Source organism: Lathamus discolor, chromosome 3 (assembly GCF_037157495.1).
Source record: "Lathamus discolor isolate bLatDis1 chromosome 3, bLatDis1.hap1, whole genome shotgun sequence".
Taxonomy (NCBI): domain Eukaryota; kingdom Metazoa; phylum Chordata; class Aves; order Psittaciformes; family Psittacidae; genus Lathamus; species Lathamus discolor.
In genome coordinates, this window is record NC_088886.1 from 14,670,335 (window position 1) to 14,692,716 (window position 22,382).

The window sequence follows — 22,382 nt, forward strand, 5'->3', positions numbered from 1 at the left end:
TGGCATACTTCCATAAGCTGGTTCGGATAAATCCTTGTATTCATCAGGCTTTGCTATTAGCATCTTTTGAGTTTTCTGTCCTCCCAGCATTTCATTTTTAATATGAAGAGACCTGAAGTAATTTACCTACACTTGTCTCCAAAAAGGCATGGTAAAGGGACTAAGCTGGAGGTGGAGGAAAAAACAAACCAGGCACCTTTCATTTGCTATTCACCAGGATTTCTATTTAAGAGGTCTTTGCTGTATTTCAGAAAGGCAGTACTCTTGCAAGAATGTACAAAAAGACAACTTTACCTTCCTGCTTTTCTAAAATGTTTTCCCAAGGCATCTGAAGGAAGCCAGTAAAGATAGAAATATAATTGTTTTGATTTCAATAAAGGTAACCAATTTCACCTCTCAGGTCAGGTGTTATGGTGCGATAGTGGCATTTAGATGCAGAATCGTTTGTAAAGCAACAAGCATTTTTATAGCCTAAGGAACAGTGGTCCATCTCTTTAGCTGGCATAAATCAGCATAGTTTCACTGAAGCAAATTGAGTAACTCTGATTTACATAAGCCTAAGACATGGCTCTATTTCTCAGAACTACATTTTGTAATATCCTGAGGATACATTTTGAAATAAATAAATAATTCAGAGCTGTGTTATCACCTGGCAAACTTGGCTTACATTGTTGAGCTAATACTTGAGCATACCCCTTACAGTAGGCAGGCACTGTTAGCTAACAATTTCACAGCAATATCAACAAATCTTCAGTTTGACTCAAGAATATTATGGAAACCATTTTCCCACCCCACATCTCTTATCATGGAAGAAAATCAAATTGATACTTAACACAACAGTTTCTTACAAAGAAATTGGCCATTAGATTGACATCTCATGCTTGCAGAGAGCATGAAACTCAAAATCCTACTGTAATTAGTGTTTGATGAAGACAGAACATCCAAAGCAAGGCAAAAGCAGAGGAAAATAGAAGAGCTGTGCTACAAATAAAACTGGTTTACACTGGTTATCAAGTGCTATAATTTAACAATACAAAAATTTTCTATACTAAACACCAGGATGTATGTGGGAGCCCTTGGTAATCCCCCTCAGGCCCTCCTGCATCCCATACTTTAAATTAAGGAAAGAGAAAAATACATTGGTTTAAATTTTACAACAATTTTGGCCTGAAGCAAACTGCACATTTTCCCCAACACAAATCAGCTGCATTTAATTCCCCAGACAGCTGGCATGAACACAGCCTCTCCACAGGACACCTGAATTACGAAATTAGCACATTCAGAACTCTAAATCACATTCCATTACATTAAGCCCTAAGGTCCAACATTACAGAGAAGGAGAATAAATTGCAGAACTTCTCCTGAATTAACCCTCTTAGCACACTCTCAAAGTTAAATTGCCCTTTCCTCCCCTCTAAAGAGACATAGAAACTTAAACACTCCCTCCTGCCCTTTCTCATCTATTTCTCTCTTGCCAAGTGGCACAGTTTATGGGACATAAATTGAACATCTTGTCAGAAACTCACATTTGTAAATTAGCCCATCACTATCAGTTTTGACTTGCTTAGGAAATTCTCAAGTTAACGTTTATGCCTGGTCCTTTACACAACACTGACCCATCTACTTCTCTTTTGCAGAGCACTTTATTGCATTGCAATGGCACTCCTGGTTAACACAAACACATAGCAATTGGGTTTTCTTTTGTGCAAGCTGCTGCCAACAAAGCAGTAATTCCTGGGAGAAGTGATAAGAGTTTGAGAGACTTTTTTACTTGCAGCTGTACAGCACTGACTTGATCTGATTAATACAAATTTCCCATTCTTGCTGTGTTATGATTATGCTATTGTTCTGTTGCAATTAGTATGAACTAAAGACCAGTGTTTCACAAGCTCACCTTTTAAGCCAATAGATGTAGACAATTAAAAAGATGATGAAATATTAACAGCAGGCTTTCAAGGAGGAAGAATACAATCAGAAAAAAAAAAAAGAAATAAACGCAGTCATGCTTTTGAACTAACAAAGTATTATATTTGAAAAAAAATAGCTTCCAAATTTTAGAGATTCTATTTAACATTAATTACTGAATATCAATGAAAAGCTAAAGTATCCCAAACAGTATAAAAATGTGTGTATTTCCTCTAGACATGCATTCCAGTGTGTGGAATTTGGTGCTTTCCACTGTACCCCTCACAGCAGCTCCTGGCCAGTTCTGCACATCTGGAATAGCCAAGATGCATTCAAGGTCTCAATGCATTCATAAGTTTGAATGTGCCTTGAGCTGAAAGTATAATCAAGATTCACTGGCGTTTACAGAGAAGTTCCATCATTTGTCCATTCCTTGCTTCCAATGACCTCATTTTGCAGTTTGATAAGAAAGGGACTGAGTTGAATCATTACTGGCACACCCAGTACTTGTTGCTTGAAACTACCTCACATCAAAACAGTAGCAATATCTGCACGGAAATGCGTCTCTGCTTTTGAATCTGCTCTCCCACTTTTATTGCACTAAGTTTCCATTCATGCTTTGTTGACTGTCACACAGAAGATAAGTTTTTCAATGGTGACATTCATTATTTATCTGAGATGACTTCTGCTTTGCTAACTCTAGCTAGTCAATGTTGTCTCTGTTCTGAAGCAAGATATAGCTATGCATTGCCATTGCACCCTTTCAACTTCCTTAATTAAACCAATTATTTCTGAGGACTTTTTACTACACTTACATAGAATGCATCTTTACCTCTTATTTCTTGTTACAGATATTGAATTACTATTATATGGGATGACAGAAATCCATGAGAGCTATGACAGTGGGTGATGTACCTTGAGGAAAGTTTCACTGCTTGGAGAATAAGCAATGACCCAGTATTTATCACTAAAGCCTTCCATCTTTGCAAAAGGTATTTTATAAACAACCTGTGTACTTTAAATTCTGTTTTAAATAGTAGATGTAAAGTTTGTGATAAACAGACTGAAACAAATCAGTTATGCTAAAAAAAAAAAAACCCTGGCAGCTAAGATGGGAATTTTGATCTTTTATAAGATTGGCAAGGGACTTGCAACATGTTAGTGGAATAATTTGTTAAAAGATGTCTGATTGAGGAACCAGCCCTCATGTGAATACAGCCTGGAGAGACTCCTGCTTAGGCTATGAGTTATGGCTACATTTTACAATGCACGGGGACTGCCAGGCCCCTTGTCTTGCACTACTTCAAGAAGGGGAGATGTCAAGCTCTAGAAATCAGTTCGATGACAGAGACTTTTGCAGCTAGTCAGCAGGTGCATAGAGGCCCGCTGAACTTCAAAAGCAGATGAAACAGGCTGTATAGACACAGCCATTTAGCACTCAGAAAGCAGTCACATAAAGGAAGAGGACAGTCACAAAGGTTCATGCATCTCACATACCTGGGGAAAAGCAAAAGATCCGTGGCAGTTTCTACACTGTTTGTTGGGAATGCAACATGGAAGGCTCAGAAGAAGCATTGCTTTACTTGAGGGTCTTATGTTGCCTTTTGTAGCAGGGATTGTGGCCAAGCCCCACCTGTGCTTCTACCTGCTAAGGAAACTAGATTAATTTTTTCAGGCTCACATCACGTTGTAAACAAGAAGTAGGTAATGCATGCACAAACTTTGCATGAAGAGGTTAAAAAGAAGACATCTCCAATATCAAATATGTAGCAGAGGAGAAGAAAAAAATATGATAGAACAGTTGCATGAGGAAGGCAGGCATCTCCCTCTCCCCCAGTGATGCTTAAGGAAAATGGGTACTGAGTATTAGTTTTTAGAATAGAGGAATTAGACTATGTTGTTATTTGTTTTTTGCAGTGAAAACTGAAGGCATGGAATAACTAGTGAAAACAGACTTAGTTTAAAAAGTGCATCGTTGGGTGTTCCAAGAAAGGATTCATAGACTCCAAAGAACTTAATGAAAAATAACCACCACAGAGAACAATTTGCAATAAGTGGAACAAATATAAAATAATGAAAGCAAACTGGATTCAGTCTAATCTACTGAAACTCAACTCTTAGCTGACTGAGTACCTGATAATGGAAATAATTAAAATTACTGATTGTATGGGGGACAAGAAAATAGCAATAAAGAATCCTGAGCTGAAGAATGGGAGAAACAGATGTTTTTGCAAATATTGCTTGTTAAGCTTAGTGAGGGTACAAAAGTGGCAGCATATTTGAATATAAATGAAATATCTATCGTAAACTGTGTTTCCAGTTCTTTCCATGGCTTTTGTTATCCTTTTAGTCAATTTTGTGAGAAATTTGTCCTTGGGCATACTTTTTGCCTTCTCTGTCACAGTGCATCAATTATACTTCACGCTATACAGTGACACTGGCTTGTGACATTGTTTTATGCCATATTCTGTTATTATTTATAAAAGAATCCTGTAAAACATGTTTTAGAGACAAAATAACTTTAACAAATTTAACCATGAGCTCTAATTCATAATGAATTTTAATGTCTTATATTAGTCACTGCTAGGGACATTGTAGGATTATAGAATCCCAACATCTTTTCCCTCCACTCTGCACAATTCAATCATCGTATCTTCTAAGTCCATGGTGTGTGTCAGCTCACGCTCAAGAAGCCAGCAATGACAGAGAATTGAGATGAGCTGCCTTTTTGCATTCTTTGTCAGCCTTGCTTAGGAGATAGAATATTCTTTACTGCAGTCCAGTAGCTGTGAAAACACAATTGAGTATTCAGTAAGCATTTAGTTAATATTATTTATGAAAAAATAATTCAAAGAATGACTACAAGAGGACAGTGTTCAGCAGGAAGACTAAGAGTCAGAAAGCTTGGGCTGTGTAAGTGATTCTGCCATCACTGTTCTACTCATACCTTCTTTTTCTGTATTAAGTTTCTGACATCTGGATAAGTATGAGGGAAATTACTCTGAAGATATATGTTGTGACAGATCATTATTGCCATCAGTATATGTCTTAGGAACAGTGCAAACCAACTCTTTTGCCAGTTGAAGCATTTTTTATCTCTACAAGATGACTTTGTACTCTATCTCTTATTCTTCTATGTTTGGAGGGACAAGTACTTACTTTTAAAATACAATCAAATAAGGTATTGATAAAAATATTACCTAAACTATGCCTCTTTACTCTGGGTAAAACACGGGTGAATTAATTTATCAGAGTATAGATCATGGTTTTCTGAGAACAGCATTTACATGGAAATTGTTATTGGGAAAACTTCCCCATTCCAAGGTAGAAATCCCACCCACTGCAATCTATAAAGCCTGGGGGATGTCCCTTTCTCTCCAGAGAAAAGCAAACTTGCCTGGGATGTGATCTTAACTGGTCTCTAATTTGGTAATAGAGATCCCTAACATTGATAAATATCAGCAAAGAGCCATGATGATGATTGATGAACGGGTGTGTCTGCTGTATGAAGAAACACTGTGAGCTGGGACTATTCAGCCTGCATGAGAGGCAGCACAGGGGAATCTAACCAATGTGTATGAATATCTGATGGGAGGGAATTAAAAAGTTGTAACCAGACTCTTCTCAGTGGTGCCCAATGACAAGAAAAGAGACGATCTGCATGAGCTGAAATAATAGAAATTCCATTTGAAGAAAAGAAAAACAGTTTTTTTCCTTGTACAGGTGATCAAATGTAGGAACAGGTTGCCCAGAGAGCATCAGGAGTCTCCAGCCTTGCAGATATTCAAAATCCAACTTGCCATGCCCTGAGCAACCTGCTGTAGCCTGATCCTGCTTTAGGCAGGTATTTGCACTAGGTGATCTCTAGAGGTCCCTGCCCACCTCAACTATTCTGTGATTCAGAGGCCAGAGCTTATCATGCATTGTTTTAAAACTCCCAGAAGTTTCCTAGGCTGAAAAAAAAAAAAAAAAAAAAAAAAATCAGACTTATTTGAGCTGTAAACTTCTGTGATACTTGATCTTTACCCTGATCAGGTCCTCAAGTTCATAATGAGACATGCAGACAGAACATTAATATCCTTTCCTTAGAGATAATAGCGTCTCCTAAAAGAAAAATATTAGCAAGTACTACTTGAGGATAGCAACTGTGCTCAGTGAAGAGATACACAAAATGTGGATGAAGATGATGAATTTTGCTGACAATACATAAATAGATGTATTGCCTCTTTAATATTGAACAGGGAAAAAATCCACATTAATTCATTCTTCCTTAGCCAGAGAACTCACAAGCTGTCTTGAAGGAATCAGAGATCTTCTGTGATCTGCTCAGACATAGAATGGAAAGTTTCTTCATTCCCACAAGGCAAGAAGGGATGAGAGTGAGAGAGAGACTGAAAGACAAGGTGTCAAATCCCACAAAATTTGCTATCACAAGAACACGAGATAACTGAACAGTCTGAAACATGACACCCTAATGTGTCAGCTTCTATGGGATGTGTTACAGACTCAGCCTGCAGAAGGCTGTGTATCCTGTTATTTTTAAATAACTGCAACAGTAGCAGCAAGGCTAATTCATCACATTTACATAAGGCATCAACAGAGAGCAATGGTGCTGGGAGAATGATTATATTAGTCTAGAGTATTCAGAAAGCAACTAGTTGTTGGTTCAGTGGCCATGCTGCATGCAAGACCATACAGATTCCCTGGCATGATCAAACATAAATGATCACTTGTTAGGGAACCTGACCTTGGGCAGCACCTAGCTGTACCAGATGGAGTCAAAATAAACTAGTTTTGCTCTGTTCTTGCAAAATAACCTAAGGTCTTCAGATAAAATTGATGTATTTGCCTAAGTCAAGCATCAGTATGAGAATATTCTTTAACGCAGTATTGAAGCTTGACCCTGGCTGTCTCCTTTGTACTGTGCCATCAGTGCCAAGAGAATGAAGAGTTATTTCAACAGGTCAGCTGTAGATTTCTTTGATGTAGGCAGAGTTATGCCACCCATGGTCATTGGGAATATTGCAAGGTGGGCCTGAAAGAAAGGCTCCGGGAAGGTGCAGCGTGAATTGTGATGGTATAGCACAGCAGGTTCAGAACAATCGCTCCCATGCAGCACACTTTAAAATACCCCTTAACTTCCCTGTGTGTTCTGGGGATCATCCTTGAAGAGAGGATTTCAGGGAAAGTCAGCATTAAGCTCACTTTTTTTCTTCTCTGACCATGCACTTCATACATCGTGGCTCGATCATAATATCATCCATTCACATGAGCTTTCTATGCAGGTACTGTATATTAAGATACTTAATGAACAGTTCTAGTTCTATTGTTAGAAAATTTAGAGTACCCAGATGTCTGAAGATGTCATATACATAATTTGATAACGTTTAGATGGAATAATATTTTCTCTTGTTTTATGAAGATAAAAATGAACAAGTCCTTCATGATTGTTCTTTAACATAATGTATGATTGCACCTTAGCTACAGGAAACACTGGAAACAGCTAGTGGTAAAAATCTTTCTTACCAAACTTTTTTGTTAAACTTTAAGACAGGAGCCCTGCTCTTTCAACAAATGAGTCCCATAAGACTATTTGGTAAAGCAGTTCAACCAGAATGATGTAATATCCAGGATGTTTCCAGGCATAAGTTCAATATGACTACATTGTTCCTTATTTATAAACATGTCACTTTTTACTGGCACAGCTTCACACATTCTTGATGAGAGCTGCTCTTTCCTTGGCAAAGCAAGACGAATTCATTACACCACCATCACAAGATTTCAGTGAATAGAACCATCTTCGCATGACTCAAAGTTTTTACACAGAGATAAAGCAGATTGAAGAGATAAAGCAAGGAAAAGCTTCCCTGAAATACAGGAAACTAACTGCAAAAGACATAGGTTTAGAAGGAAATGAGAAACGTATATTTTCTGTGGTGTGTTGTCTTATTTTGGAAAGAGTCAAAAATCTCTTGTGGGTTTGTCTCTGATCCCTTCAAATTATTTTGATGTATACTTGTATGCTTAAAATTATTTCTCCTCCCTTTTATTGTGCTGTCAAGTTAATGGATTCATGTGTCACTTTCTATTTTCATTACAATTTCTGTCAGGAGCATGAAAAACCCAAATGTCTTAGTAATTTGTAAACTACCACAATGTACTCTCTTTGGCTTGACCTTGTCATTATTGTATAACTTAATTGGCCAACTATTCCACTTCTTTTCCTTTTCATAGCCTTATTATAGTGGAAAATGAGAAGAGACTTGTCATTGACCAGTCAATCAAAAGTATACACCATTTAGAGATGAAAATAACAACCTCTCAATTAATTTCATAGAATTAACACTCATTATGATAAAAGTCTCCTGAGATAAAGATTGAGATCAGGACTAATAAGCAGACGTTTAGCCATTCCTCTGATAAAGCCTGTAATATAATTAGGAAACGGAGCAGTTTAATTCTATCACAAAATTGCAGTTCCATAGTTTCCCCCTCAGACTAGAAGATATTTAAGAGACCCTCATTTTTCTCTGTACAGAGTCATAGCACATCTCATTTTTGGTAGTTCTGTTGGATGCAGTATAGATTTAGCTGTAATTTCAAAAATGTCTTTTCCAAGATACCTGATGACATTTTCACATTTTGGACTACCTCACTGATGGGAAGCATAATCATTTCACTATTACGTTGTTATTTCTTGCAATGGTTTTACTTTTCCTCACATAGTTTCTATCGTTGCATGGGGTAATTTTAAACTTAGCAAGGAAAGGACAGTCTTTTTTTCTTTTTTTTAACCAGTGTCCACAAGGTTTGCAACAAGATACTCCATGCTGTATTACAACAGTAATAATAATATAAGATAAATAAAATAAGTAATAGATATGACATAGACCTGTGCTACAGAACTTGCCATAAATCAGTGAAATCTGGGATGGGGAAGTCACTGGGGAAGGCTGCCTTATTATTACTATGAAAGTATCAGACACTAATAATTTAGTACCTGATTTAAGGCAACACAGGTTTCAAAATGAAAAACTGTTCAAGACAAACTTTATTTCTGTGAAAAGGAGCACTGTTATCAAAGAATCAGTGATTATGACAAGAAAGTATAGTCAAATGTAGTTACGAATATTTCTTAGTCTGGTATTCCGGACAAATGTTTATGATTAAATATTCTAACTCATCATATAAAGACTGAATCTCTAACTTGAACCTAATAGTTAAAATTGATTAAACATTATTATCATGTAATTATTTTTTTCCCTCGTAACTTTACTTGAGACAGCTTTCTCTCCTACCTTGTAAAAAAAATGATCCTTCCCACGATACTCACCAACACTTCACCTAATATTCTTTGGTCTTCACAGGCTACCTCTGCAGGAAGCCACAAGTAGAAGAGAAAAAATGAATGCAGTTGTGACAGCAAGTCAGCTGACCATGCCAATTGCCTGATGGATACCAGATTAGAGGACCCAGGGCAGGGAAACAGTGATCAGGTAGGAATTACCTTTCTTTCCCCCCTTTTTTTGATTTCAGGTCAAAGAGCACAGATTTGAAATGAGAGCATGGCCTTTGGAAAATAAGCAACCTAAACCTTTCTGTCATACACTACAATAGTTTAAGATTACTAGGTTCCACATTATTCTTTCTCACTCGAACAAATCAATTTACTGCTTGACAAATAAGCACATAATGCAAAATGCCAACTTACAGATTGGTATCATTAGAGAGAGAGCATGGTTTTATTGGCAAAGGAACATATTTCTCCTACATTGCAGATCTTTGGTCAGAAAGCTTTGTTTATACAGGATATGTGACCCGTTGTATCTGTACACTACAGAGAAACTACAGATACGGTCCAATAGGACTGGAAATTTAAATATTCAGTTTGTCATGCCCAAACCACAAACAAAATTGTCTGATTGTTCACAGGCATGTCAGAATTGTTATAAGAGATGTATAATAAAAGTTTAAAACAATTTTAGGCAGAAAGAGATTTTACTATCTTGAAATGCAGGAGTCTCCAGTGTTCTGTGTCTAGAAGTTTTAAATAATTAGCTAATTTTGATTATGGTGTTGAGGATACTTAGAAAAATTAAAATCTCATTGATTAAACTTATTAAAGTTGCATTCCAGAAATCTAACAATAACATAATAGGAAGATAGGGGAAAAAATCTGCCTTTAATATAGGGGTTATATAACTGTTTTGAAGATTGTAATTAAGGTATGGGAGGAAGGGGATTAAGTTAAGCTGTGTCTTGAGTCTTGCCTCTTCTGTTGTATTGGTATAGTATGGTTCTAATATAGAAAATGCGGTCTACATTTAAATAATTCAAGCTCTTTTTCATTAGAAACAAAAAAAGTCAATTTAAACACTTGGTAAAGCTTTATGAAAGCCAGAGCCCCACAGTAACTTTGCGTTCCAAGGTAACAACCTTTTCCTTGTTGTTCTTTTTGTCAATAAAAACAAATTTTAAAATTTAAATCTTTCAAACATGAGGAGGCCCTGCAAACAAGCAGGAGTATGCAAAGCGATGTTCCAGGTTGGATGTCTGTCATTCAAATCACTGTCATGCCACAAACTACCTCTGTATAATCAGAAAGGAAAACAGAGATAGTTAGATGGGTTTACAGGATGATGTCTGTATGAGTGACAGATGTTTGTGCTCTAGCAACATTATGTTTTATTATAGAACAATTGCTTCTAATAGTTTTTATGTTTATGTTCAATGTGTTGCAAATTCACGTCCATATCTTCAAAAAAAAGGAAAGAAAATAACTGAGAAATACGATGAATTAGTTCCTCCCCTTCCCCAAATAAAAGCTTTTTTTTTTTCAATAGAAAGTAATTTGGGCAGCTGGTGAACTGTGGAGCTCACCAATCTATGAGTTCTCAAACACACACAAACTGTGTCTTCATGGTTCAAGGAAGAACCGACATTACGCCCGAAAGGATTATCAATCACCAACTGCACAATATCATCTGTTGTAAATTGGGAACCTGATTAATAACAGTGATTCAAGCATGGTCCTTGAAAATTGTGAACTTTATTGACTGACTGGACTGGTGACTTTCTCTTTTCATGTTGTTTGCTCTCAATTTGTGGTGCTTTCAGTTACTGATACTGTATACTACTATTTCTGTTATGATTGTTTTCCACATTATATAAAGTCAATAGTGAAGTACCAGGTGAAGCAGGTAAATTTTTCATCAATTGTGTATAAGACTTGTTGCCCTACTTTTGATTTTTTTTCCTTATTTGTCAGCGATTGTACTGCACCTCTGTTTTCTTCTCTTGTCATTGTGGGAATACCTAGAAAACAAGGGGAATTATCTAAACCCAGTAATAAAACAGACTTTGAAGTTGTTTGCCTATTTAAAATTCAATACTTCTTCCTAAAGTACTGAATTAATATTTTTGCAGAAGTTCTTTTTAAAAAAAAAAATAATAGTTTCAGAAAGGTTGATTTCCATATTAGCATACACACATAAATTACTTATAACCTGACTTCAATTACATTGAATTTTGTATATTTTTCAAGTGATAAAGTCAACCTATGGCTGAAGAAAGGGACCATGGTTTCCTATACCTCAATCATCCACTACATTTTAGGAGCTCTTTGAAAAGGAGCAGGTCCCACTTAACCTGTTTGGGTTTTTTGTTGTATTTAATTTGGTATGTTCTGTTGTTAACTCGCTATGTTCTGGTTTTAAATACATCCTATTTCTTTAGTCTAGTCTTGGGAGTATACCACCAAATTTCTCTCTTAGCTGGCTTGGATGATCTAGACCTTGTGTCCACAGTATTACAAACCACCATTTTTCAAAATAATCTGGCAGAGCTGACCCTTGCTCCTGGGGTAATATACTCAAACTGTTCAATACTTCCTTCCTGTGAAGGAAGTGACACACTCTGCAGAGCCCCTTGTAATTATGAAAAGTGCAAGCTTGTTTGTTACCTAATGAGCAACAGTAAATCTATCCTGTAAGTACTTTACTCCCTAGATCAGCTTCACAACAGCCCAACTCTGAAAGCTTACTTTTTTTATGTGCTTCTTATATTAAAGAGAGAATATCAGTTGAGACTGTTATCGGACAAAATATTCACTGCCACAGTTTTTAAAGTTATGAACATATCAGCAAAACCTTGCAGTGCACAAAAACCCCCAAACCAACCACTCAACCAAAATAAAAACCAAACCAACCAAAACAAAAAAAACATAGACCAAGCCACATTTAATTTAGCATCATAATAACTAAATGAATAGATAAATTTGAGACTTTCTGACAACCAGAGCTCATGAATGACAGTTGGCACCAGTCTCTTTAAAAAAAAAACATTTAGAATCATGACCTGGTGGCAAGGTGTACCCTAAAAGTAACAAAGCAGGTACTGGAGCAAAAGCCAGAAGTCCATATTGATTTTGCTGGAAGGTTAATGACAAGTGGCCATGAATGGCTTTTATAAACCTAAAATTAGTTTAGCATAGATCATCCCTATTATGTTCAGTTGCTAGATACTATTTTATTTGTGAAAACTTAAAGGCTCAAACTTCGTTACTGTTATTTGTAAATAAGATTTGCCTTTTTCTAGTTAGACAACTTATTTTATCACTTAGGTGATCTGAAAACAGAGACTGCTGAGAAGCAACACTCACCAATTGAGAATGTAATGTAATCACCACAGTTTTGCAAGTGTAGTTGCTTTCTGCATCGGCTGTGTTGCTGCAACATGGGAGGAGCTGGGGTCTGTGCATGGCATCAGCATCACAAAACTGCTCTGCCCCACTTATTCTGCCTGATAGCCCCCAGAACACATCCTGAGGCTTTATCGTGGCATCCTATTTCTGCCCTCCTCCAGCCTTGAAAGAACTCATCCCAAAACCTCCAAGGCTGGTGTTACGATGAATTAACTTTGGTCGTATATTCTTTACTTTATTGAAATAGAAAACAAATACCTAAATCTGTATGACATCTCTATTGCTGTCCTCCTCTAACCTAATCACAGCCACTCATTACATCAGAGTTTTAGAAGCACAGCTCTAGATTAAAATGCCTGTCAGTTTTCAAATTATGTTTTATAGCTTAGTGTTAAACCTCTTCTGGAGGCATGGCTAAAAGACAGTTGTTGACACGCCACAACTTAACACAGAATTTCACAGGAAGGCATTACAAAGGCACACATGGTACAAGACTGTATAATAGAACCCTGTAATTATTTAAGAAACACTATTAAAGGACCTTTACCCACTGGGGACTCAATTGTGAGCAGACTCTCCCTGTGTATCAAGCTCCTCAGTGAAGCAGTGGAATAAAGAGAGAATAAAAAATGCTGAAGTGACTCACTGATTTGTGGAATCTACTGGGAGGAGAGAGAGGAGCCCCAGGGATCTCTAGAAACTTCAGCAACTTTTAAAAGCTACAACAGAGAAGTTTGCTTTTTAAAAATTTCAGATCCATTCTCAGGAGACTGAAGGGATGTCTTCCTTGGAAGAGCACTTTCTTCAGCAGCAGGAAGCCATTTGCACTCCAGCAAAGTGAAATATAGACCAGTATGCTTTATGAGGAGGAACATTTGTCAGGCTGAAATTGTTAAAGACACATTCTCAAGAGTGGCATTCAAAAGAAGTGAGACCTAGAAGCAGAAGTCTTAAGAAACCTCAGTACGGGAGCAAGGACATATCTAGGAAAATATAATTTGCTGGAAAATATTCCCAGATGTGTGGTATTTTGAGCAAAGAGCTAAACTTTATGGTGAGCCCTATGGCATCAGTGATTCAGGATATGATTCAGTGTTCCCTTGAAATCAGTAGGAGATTTCTGCTGCATTCAACAGGCTTTGCTTTGCACCCATGTGGAATGGAAAATTCAGAATGTAATTTGTAGCTTAAGGTATGCAGTCAGGGGAGGAAATGCACTGCATGCAACAAATCAAGCTACACTCAGTCCAGCTGCCGCAGAAAGAAAAGATATAGCCAGAATGACAGCAGGCAGCACATCAGGCATCTATGGACAGACAAGCAGGTGGGCAACATCCAGGCAGAGTTACTGCCGACGGCTGCCCAAGGAGCACCAGCCAACATTACAGACCTTCAGAAGCAGAGCAACAGAAGCATGGATAAATGAACAAAGTAATGTATTTTAATGCAAGCAGCTATACACGAGCTAGCATGACAGATCAAGGGAGCTGGGGTCTTTTCTGGCAAGATAAATGTTGAGGATGACTGGATCAGCCCTACTCCAAGTGCCGTTCTGGTAGTACGCTCAAGGCCAGGGTATTTCAAGTCAAGTCCATAGCAGGGTGGCTTAAGAAAGCCATCTCTTCTACCCCTTTCTGAAATATTAGCGATTAGGCTGGCACTACACAGAAGTTCCCAGTCTTGTATTGCCACTTAGGTGCTCGCTTTTAACTCAAGGCATCTACTTGTATCCACTGCTCACTGAGAAACATTGAGTCATTGAGTCTCTGGCACAACCTGAGTGAAGATGTCTGAAGGCTGCAGGTTGGCTCAACTGGACAAGCTGTGGCAGGAACTCGGCAGAGCTCTTTCATTCTCTAGTTTATCCAGGGATGTTTCTCCCTCCTCACTGCTCCTCCAGGAAGCCTTGACCTCCCTACTGTGCTGTCATCTCTTAGCAGTCACACACAGCCACCACCACACAGCACCAGTACTGGCTTTAGAGGGGAACATAAAGCAAAGGGTTCTGTATTTGTCACAGTGAAAGAAATTCACTGCTATGTAGACAATACCAGCAGTATCATTAAAAAATACCAACAGGGACATTTACATCTATCCACAGGGCTAGCTCATAGCAATAGGTTTAAATGGGACTGAAGTGACACCCCACCTGAACATTCAGAGCTTTAATGGAGAACACATGGACAGCTTTCATTTCAGTTGCTATTTGTGCCATGTGGGGAGCTATCATTGCCCACATTTCTGTGCTGCTCTAATTTATTTAGGATATGCAGTCGGAAATATTCAGCTTGGCAATTCTAATATGCAGTCCCCTACAGTTCACGCAGTTCATTTTTTTTCTAACTGGCTGGTGTTGCCCTCCTGCTGTATTAGCCTGGTACTGCCCTCCTGCTGCTCTGTCCACCTGCTTCAAATTTATTTCCAAACTGCATCACTCCTGTAGGATCTTCTCCCCAAGGGGAACAAGTTAATAGGGTTACTCTTCTTGATGTACTCAGATTCTTCTGCACTAAGATTTGACTACTGACTATGCATTTTTTTTTTCATTTTCCATTCCTCAGCTGAAGATAAAAATCCTCTAGCGAAAGGAAGATACGTTACTGGAAGATACTTTAATCCAAACCCTGAAATAGGCACATAAGAACATGAGTCACATGCTATTACAAGTTATGTTGTAGTATTTATTTCTTCTCAATATAAGAAGCAATTGAAAAATATACCATGTAATTTTTTGGAAGTAGATCCCGAAGTAGACTAACACATGAAATGGCTTCCCCTTTTCGCCTTCTGGAGCAAACCTGTAAATTTAACAGAGAATGATAACCTACAAAATATTTAAACCATTACATAGAATAATATCCCTGTTATAGAATTCCATTGAACAGTTTAAGCAATTTGTAGACAGGAATTACATCCTTACAATTTTGCTGGTTTCAGCCTTATTAAATTGTATGCCACTCTTCAACATGAGACTGAAACACCTCCAATGCTTCAGATATCCTTTCACAGGTTACAGACGTAAATTTGTTGCTACCTTCTTTTCTTCTTCTAACCTAAATTACTACACAGCACTTTGCAAACTCTTACAGATTTGCTGAGAAAACAATTCCTCACTGTCTCAAAATGACCATTTTTCTTTGTAACATGTCTGTGTGCACACAGATGATAGAGGGAAAAGTTTCTTGTTTTCAAATGCAACTGAATAAGCTCTTACTGGAAAATTAAGGATTTCTGGAGAGAATTCGGAAGAACAGATGTATGCTTTCCCCAAACGAAAAACACGCATCTGTTTCCTAGAAATCTAAACAATAACAGCAAAGCAGTCACACAAACAAGTTATGTTTAGGTTTTGTTTGTGGGGGGGTTTTCTGGGTTGGTTTTTTTCTTTTCTTTTTCCTACAGATGGTTCTTATTTTTATACAAATGGGGAAAAAACCCACAGCGAAGTTTCTAAATGAAGCAATGAAGTAAATTCTTATCAATGAAATTTAAATGGTTTGCAGGATAAAATTGTTCCATACAAATCTGCCCAATTGTACCTAAAAACTGTACAAAAGCCTTCCTTATTAAAATGCTGCCTTTCAGCCTCCTTGCTTCCATTTAGTCACAGTCTGATCTCCCTATCAATTCATTTTTTCCATTTCTGTTACCTGCAGATCATTTTGGCTTGCTCCTATAATGTGGATTTAGAGTTTTCTGTCAGGAACTGATATTATCCAGAGCAAACTCTTTTGATTAGATATTCCTGTTCCATGCTCAGAGCTGACAGGAAGGATATGCTTTTTAATGTCATGAACAACATTTCCCCCTATCCCCGTAGTCATGCTTTGCAGCCACTAAAAAGTGAATTGACAGGAGGGAGTTGCCTAGAGTATCAAAACTCCCCCATCCAGAATGGCAAAATACCTTAATGTAATTAAGTATTAGGATTAATTTCCTAATCCTTATATTTTTCATTTGTCCATTTGAGAGATGGGTCTCTAATTAAATTTTGCTTTGGTCACTGTAATGAGAACAATATCATCTAGAAATCCAGCCACAGTCAGCCTGTGTGGATAGCAGTGATAAGGCTGGGTAATTGCAGGATTAATAACTGGCCTTTTATTGTGTCTGAAAGCAATGTAACAGTATATAGACTTTCCAAGTAGCTTGAAAACAAAACCACATTGTACAATATTGCTACCCTGATCACTTTTTCCTTTCACTTTTTATTTTTTTTTGCAAGCATGGGAACAATTGGACTACAAAGGTATGATTGTTCCTAGGTCATATTCTCCTCTAGGGTTTCCAAAAAGCAAGCAATGCTGCTCAGGCAGCTCCAGTAGCTCTGTGACAAAGTAGAACAAGTTTCAATAACTGCTGTTATTCCTCTTCATTTAACAGTGCAGGCCACAGGGTAACTGTTTAATGTGGTAGCCAGTTCCCTGAACCTCTTGTACATTTGCTGAAACATGAAGCATTTTCCTAACACTTTGAGCTTCTTGAATAAGTGCAGGATTTCAAAGTTAAAAAAAAAAATAAATAAAAAATCTAGGGACCAATGTTGTACTGAATAATCCAGCTCTGGAGACAGATCTTCTGCACAGTAGCATCCCTTCTTTGTGGCTGGGACACTTCACCCTCAATTAGAGAAAGGTACCTTTTAATAGAGATGTTCCCCTTTACGGCTAGGTAGTGATGCTGAGAAAGTGGTAGGAGCCACGAGCCAGGCAACCAGCATGCTCAGCTAAGCTGCTACGGATTTTAATTAATGTGCAGAATAGGATGTAGGCTTGGACAGTTTATCCATGCCATCTGGTTACCGTATGGATGCAAATGAAACTTGAACCTAATCTAATAGGTATGTAAATTGCATGAAAGGAGCTGGTAAAAATCCCTACATAAAACAAACTTGCATTAAACAGACAGGTGGAAGAAGAGGTTGCAGAAGTTGCTCAGGCTGCTGTGAAATCCCCTTGCACCATCATGGGACCAATGGGGAGTTTGGCACTGGCTGCAGAACATCCTGCCTGTCTTCCACCCTGCTCCCTACCCCACTATCTCCTGGGTACCATTCCCATAAAAGATTTGTTTTCACACCTTCTTCTGCAGAAAAACATTACCTTCATCCTCACCTTCCTCATGAAATCAGATCTCTTTTCTCTCTCCTGAACAGGCTTTTCAGTGGCTATGCCACATATATTGCCCAACCTAAAGAACTTCATAATATATGCTCAAATACAAAGGCCCAAATGCAGGCCTGTCAATCCACACAGAACTGCATGGGATAGTGTTAGGATCTGGCTTAATCCTTCTGATACATAATTAAAAAAAAACCCAAAACCCCAAGAAGTACTATTTTGGTAGAAGAGACCCAATTTTCATCAATGTAGCAAATTTATTAATCCACAGGAATTATAAAAGAAACAAACAAAAATCTCTGCAAAAGTAAATGTACTTAAAAATTTCACTGTTCAGCTTTCTTTTGTATCACATTTAGCTCATTCACCCTTCCTCATCATCTTCAATTTCCTCCTCCCCATCTCCCTGTGCAACCATAACCTGCATTAGGAGACTTCATATATATCCTTCTCAAAGACCTTTAACAACAGTCTGAGAGAAATTAATGCCATTGCTTTTCATTTAACCTTCAAGCCATATTTTCACTCTGATCTCTTTCTAACATTACTTTAGTGTACATACTTGCAACATGAACATATACCTAACTTCAGCCAAATCCAGAAATTATGCCTCTCATCCAGTATCATGAGTTCAACTGACTACAGACACTTAGATTTCTTCAGGACAGGATTTCTGTGACATTTCTGATTGGCAACTGAATTGGCCAACATAAAAGCTACTGAGCCTTTGTATATTATATAATTTTAAATATGGAGAAGCACAGACATTTCTTCCATATGCATTAGCCCTGTACACTACTGTAGATTAAATTGAGTTCAAACAGACTGATATCTTTGAAGGTGGATGTTTGTTAAACCCTGAACAGACTTAATTTCAGCATTCAGAGATACAAACTGAGTACTAGTATTATGCTTCTTCAATGTGCCTTTTTGTATTTGCTTAATAAAAGCAAACCTCTTAAATATAAAAGTCAGCAATGTGCCATGAGGGATGTTTTGAGGCAATTTTTAAAATAATTTTTCTATTTTCTAAATTTTGCATTTTCTATAAGAAAAAAGATCAAAAGCACATCTGAATTCTAGCTATTATATCCCTCAACCAAAACAGTAAATCATAAATGAAAACTTGTTTGGTTTTGACAGTTCTAAGGCATTACTGCTCTTTTGAAAGAAAACAGAGAGGTGCTGGAAGACAAAGAGACATCCAATAATTTAGGAGCAAAGCGTGTTAATTGTAGAGTACATGACCAGTCAGCGAATATATGTCAGAGGTGTGTATGTATCTGTGCAAACCCATACATACAACTGATAAAGGGAAAGAGAAGTCTCTTCTGTTCTCAAATAATGCAAGATCCAAATCTGGATTTAGTAACAGATATTACTTGGACTACACTGCATATGCTGAAACCTCCTGAAAAAAACATAGTAGTATTTCTCCTCTAGAGTCTGTATATCTGCACAACTCAGAACAGTGCAGCTGGGGTTGCTCATCATCGTGCCATGGAAATAACAGCAAAAGACTCTTCTGTGACTTTGTGAGAACACTGAAAGGTTGACTAATTTCTACTGATAATCTCTGTCCTGACATCAGACACTGTTGTTCCACCCCACGCCCATCTGCACTGAAATAAAATTATAGAAAAGAAAAAAAATCAGACACATGAGCACCGAGGCCTGAAACTGCTGCCTAGTTATGAAAGATTTTGCCACACTTATTAATCTTTAAACCCTTAAGCAACCTTTTTATTTTTTTTTCCTTTTAGATAGTCAGAAGTCAGTCAAGCTGCACAGCACCAAGGGTGTGTGCTGGCAGAAAATACACATCCGAAATTCCTTTGTAATCTAAACACAAACACACACACTGCATTTTTATGTTGGGGGGGGGGGGGGTGGGGGGGGTGTTAGGCTGAAGCTCACAAATACCATATATGAAGTTATGGATTAGAAAAGTACTGCAGTATCTCAGCTTTTCCACACAGGGAGAGAAGCATCTTTTCTCCACTTTTATGAGTGACATGATATCTTGCTTACGCTTCCTACCTTAGTAGTCCAGCTGTGAGATCCGTAAAACAGCCATTGAATCTCTTGCCTCTTCCTTTAGGAGTGTCACAATGTGAAGCTTCCTTTGTGTTGCCCATATGCCAGCAGTCTTAAAAAGGTGCTCTTGCTCTGCTGCAATCATCTTTGCAACAGACAGTAAGTTGATTTCAGGAGAACTGCTCCCTGTTTCAGTGAGAACAGAAGCAGGTTCCCCCCACAGAGCCCTGTTAAAAGTACTTAGCTGAAGAAACAGACAGGTTTTTTCATTCCTACCAAGAGTTCCTGGAACTAATGCTTGCGCTGATCAGATTCTCCTAATTAAAAACTGTCAGTGTGAAACAGTCTAACATTTTGCTGCAAAGTGATTTGGTAAAAAGATAGATGAGGAAATGTTAAACAGCAAGTGCAATGTCATCTCTAGCAAGTCTATCAGAATCGCATCATTTGCTTCAGCTGGGGGTAGGATTTTTTATTTGCCATGTTCAGCATCATGCACAATAAAGAACATGAGTGCCCCAGATCTTTATTTTCTTTCCATGACCACTATTCAGTGTGGGAGTAGCACATGTCCTTGACGAGACTTGAAATTTAGAATAGTTTCATTTGTTGCCAGAGTTTCCAAGTTATTTCACAGACACTAATTCGTATTCCAGCTGCCTAAGCAATCCTGGTCCACTCTACTGCAGGGAAGCCTTCTCTAAAATAACCAGATTAACTGAATATCCTCATTCTTCCTGTTTGGCAACATTGCCAAGTACTATGGAATCATATTCTCAGGATTAAATGTTCCTAAATGTTTCTGTATTCTTCTCCTCCTCTCAGCCACCGTGTACAGAAGAACAAAATGCTCCTGCAATGGTTAAATTCTTCTGTGCCCAAGGAGCGAAGAAGTAGGATTTCGGGATACATTAATACCTCCACAAGGAAAATGTGTTAGGTACTTGAACTCACTGTTAGCCTCAGTCCAAAGGAGGAGCACTTAATGAGCAGTAGTTAGTGGAGCCACATAGTGGAGCTCACATAGGTGAACAAACAAGGTAAGACTTCCACATTTGAGTCAGATGGATCTATTCACATCCAGATGCCTCCATGACAATTACAGCAAAAATTCACTCCAGGCAAGGGCTAGCTAGTCATACCTGAAAGCCTTTTGACTGCAGTATCAGCTTGCTGGCAGGAAGCATTATAAACCAAAGAAGTAAACACCAGGGGAAAGAAAAAAAGATCAGTCTGAGTCTCCCAGATATTCAGAGGTTGATATGAATTTCCAGGGCAGGACAGCAAGTGAGAGAGGAGGCTGTGACCATGCTGTGTGACAAAGGTGTTTGTGAGAAGGGGCAGCGTAGATAGCAGTGGTGCCTCACTAGCTTCTCGTGCTGTTACAGGGGAAGCATGTGGGAAGGGGAGGCGTGGTGCCAGAAGGACAAGTACCATCCTCTCTCCTGTAACCAGATCAGATAACAGTTCAGAAGCCAAAGCTCTTCACACTGCGTCCCTTCTTGGAGGTGCACGAGGCTACAGTCAAGCTCAAAGAAGTGAACTCATTGCAGAAGTGAGTTTTAACATGTGGAGGGCCAGAGAGAATTAATAATAAATAAAGTACACCTCAGAGAAGAAACTTGGAGTTTCTCCTCCAAGTTACATGCAGATATTTGAACTCAGTAGGAGTAGTCTGTTTATAACTGCAAGCAGAAAGCAGTCCTGTGGGCCCAGGCATTTTTGGTCCTTTATTCAAGAACACAATATCTGCTTGATAATGCATACACTGTTTTGTCGTTAGTTGTCAGTGCACCTCCCAAAACAAGTTCTCCCTCTGTGGTTTTATAATCATGGGAATATTCTCAACAGCCCTATCAAGCATGTTTTATTCTGGCTCCAGACATCTCTGGAAAATAGCCTATTGAATTGCATCGGAAACCAGGGCAGAGTTGACTTCCTGGTGGACTCCAAAACAATCCAAAGGCTCTCCTTGGAAAGCACAGTCTGTGCTCTGTTATTTGTGCAATGCCACACTGCCCTGCAGCTGGGGTAATCGGCTCCATCTCAGCAACTCCACCCCCACCGAAAAGGGTGAGGAAATAGCGATCTATTGTTCCAGGAGTTTATGCAAGAGAGGTTTGGTTTTCTTTTTTTGTAAATTATTTTAGCCACTACTTGTAAAAGATAACAGTGACCTGGTTGCTGAAATGCCGCCTTATTTCCCTATTTACCTCCTGTTAGCTGCAATAGCAAATCACAGTGGTGTTTACCTGGCAAGCAAAAGTGGAAAAAATGTCTGCATGGGACAGCTTCTTACTACTGTGAGGTGTCTCCTTGACGTTAAATACAAAACAAAAAACAAAAAAAAAAAAACCACAAAGCAGAAAACAAGAACCCCAACAAAATCTCCCCTTTTCTTATTATCATATGAAAAAGAAAAAACATTTTCAACTCTGAGGCAGTGCCAAATGGTTCAGCAGATTTCAGAGACTTGGAGACACTGACAGACTGCAACTCCTGCTGTTTACCAGAGGGATTTAATAGGTTCTATTTCTTAAAATAGCTATATTTTTGTCTTCCTAAGGGTCAAAACTTGCCACTTCCACACTGCTTTCAGTAGACATTTTAACCATGCC

General features: G+C 38.2%; 1 long non-coding RNA gene across 1 annotated transcript in view; it reads right to left on the reverse strand.

Annotated features, from left to right (window-relative positions):
• LOC136010854 (uncharacterized) overlaps positions 1-20,153 on the reverse strand; it is a 43,732-nt gene extending 23,579 nt beyond the window's left edge. Inside the window, exon 1 of the long non-coding RNA XR_010611034.1 lies at positions 19,768-20,153. This is a non-coding gene — a long non-coding RNA (uncharacterized LOC136010854). The remainder of the gene's footprint in view (positions 1-19,767) is intronic.
• Positions 20,154-22,382: the final 2,229 nt, after the last annotated feature.